This window comes from Hylobates moloch, unplaced genomic scaffold (genome assembly GCF_009828535.3).
Source record: "Hylobates moloch isolate HMO894 unplaced genomic scaffold, HMol_V3 SCAFFOLD_8, whole genome shotgun sequence".
In the NCBI taxonomy this organism is placed as follows: domain Eukaryota; kingdom Metazoa; phylum Chordata; class Mammalia; order Primates; family Hylobatidae; genus Hylobates; species Hylobates moloch.
Genome location: NW_026652283.1, coordinates 84,202,131 through 84,204,509, shown reverse-complemented (window position 1 = coordinate 84,204,509; position 2,379 = coordinate 84,202,131). Strand labels below are relative to the sequence as shown.

The following is a 2,379-nucleotide window of genomic DNA, read 5'->3' as shown; positions in this document are numbered from 1 at the left end:
AGTGAAGACAACTCATTTTCTACCCCCATTGCACATAGTATCTTCAGCAAATCGAAGTTACTGCCATGGTAAAGAACACCGTTATTTTATGTACAATTAAGAAAGAAGAAAACACTGCAAATTAATTTACAGTACAATGCTTTCTTACATTGTCAGTATAATTTTGAGGCAAACTGAAGAATACCAAGGGTGAGTTATCATTTTCCTTTTTAACTAAACTCATAGTTTTATTTTTCCCTCAATTGAATCTCATTTTCTAGAAGTCAACATCAGTGGGAAGCCTCTGCTGATGGAGGTCTGGTGTGCTGATGGCAGCCTGTGCAGCATGGGCGTGGGTCACACCAGCTTTAATTGCATGACTTTGGCCCTTCCTTCATCTACCCCATGGATTCAGCAGTTTCTCCTGTCCTTCCTTGCATTGCTTGGTGTGTGGTCTGTTCTTTTGCATGCTTCTCTGTGACAAGACAGCTTATTCTAATTCTGTGTCTTCAGCATTCTTGCCTAAGTCCCATAACCACTTGGCTATAGCTTTGCGAGAAAGTATAGAATTGCAGCCATTCCTCTAGTGACAAATATTTGCTACTCTCCTATTAAATATCTGCCCCACTGCTGCATTTCCATGCTTTGCTGCACCCACACCAACTTTTAGTTTCCACATTGAATCGGGTTACAGTCTTTTTGATGGTATTTTATTTTAGGTTCAAGGGGTACATATGCAGGTTTGTTACATGGGTAAATTGCATGTCATGGGGGTTTGGTGTACAGATAATTTTGTCACCCAGGTAATTGGAATAATGCCTGATAGTTTTTCAATCCTCACCCTCCTCCCATTCTTCACCCTCAAGTAGGCCCTGGTGTTGGCTGTTCCCTTCTTTGTGTCCACGTGTACTCAATGTTTAGCTCCCACTTATAAGTGAGAACACGTGGATTTGGTTTTCTGTTCCTGTGTTAATTCGCTTAGGGTAATGGCCTCCAGTTCCATCCATGTTGCTGCAAAGGACATGATTTCATTCTTTATTATGGCTGCATAGTATTCCGTGGTGTATATGTACCATATTTTCTTTATTTAGTTCACCATTGATGGACATCTAGGTTGATTCTATGTCTTTGCTATGGTTAAGAGTGCTGCAGTGAACATACATGTGCATGTGTCTTTACGGTAGAATGATTTATATTCCTTTAGGTATATACCCAATAGTGGGATTGCTAGGTCAAATGGCGGTTCTATTTTAAATTCTCTGAGAAAACGTCAGTACTTTTCACAGTGGCTGAACTAATTTACATTCCCACCAGCAGCGTATAAATGTTCCCTTTTCTCTGCAATCTCACCAGCATCTATTATTTTTTACTTTTTAATAATAGCAATTGTTTGATGATTTTTTTTCACATGAAAATTTATGGTTTATTAATCTTCTTGTGAAAAATCCACAACGGCCACAGAGAACATCACTGCAGCACCTTTACTCCTTTGGCTTTTTGCCAGCACCAACATTGGCCTTTGCAGTCCCCCTGACTTTCTTCATTTCTGTTCTTGTGTTCCTCTCGTTGCTTTCTTGAGGTCTTTTTCTTCTCATACAGGCCAAGTCTTGCAAGTCTATGTGTGGGTTCATTTTTCTTTGCATAATCCAGGGAATCGTAAATCATGCCAAAGCCAGTTGTCTTGCCACCACCAAAATGAATTCTGAATCCAAATACAAAGATGACATCCAGTGTGGTATTGTACATTTTGGCTAGTTTTTCCCAAATTTCTGTCTTAGGCACTGTTGCCTTCCCGGGTTGAATGACATCAATGACCATTTATTTCCTCTAAGTAGTCGGTTGGTCATGAACTTTCTAGTGCGGATAGTTACCGTGTCGTTCATGATGGCAGTCTAACCTCAGATAGCCAGGGAAGAAAAAAGCTGATGATACTTTAAATGGCAATTAAGCTCCATAGCTATAGAACCAACCATACACATACTTCAGTTGAAGGTGATGCCAATATGAATAGTTATGGCCAAATGTCGGCACACACTATCATAACAACCACGTCAGAGATGCCCGACTGTGAAAGGCTGCCCAATTTCAGAGATGTTACAAGTTTTTAGGCTGGGAGCAGTGGCTCACACCTGTAATCCCAGCACTTTGGAGGCCAAGGTGAGCGGATCACCTGAGGCCAGGAGTTCAAGACCAGCCTGGCCAACATGGTGAATCCCCGTCTCTACTAAAAATACAAAAAATTTAGTCTGGTGTGGTGGTGGGCACCTGTAATCCCAGCTACTTGGGAGGCTGAGGAAGGAGAATCGCTTGAACCTGGGAGGTGGATCTTGCAGTGAGCTGAGATCACGCTACTGCACTGCAGCCTGGGTGACAGAGAGAGACTCCACCACAAAAAAAAAA

General features: G+C 41.7%; 1 pseudogene; it reads right to left on the bottom strand.

Moving 5' to 3' along the window:
* Window positions 1-1,460: 1,460 nt before the first annotated feature.
* Window positions 1,461-1,862, bottom strand: LOC131384093 (small ribosomal subunit protein eS24-like; annotated as a pseudogene).
* Between the last annotated feature and the right edge of the window lie 517 nt (window positions 1,863-2,379).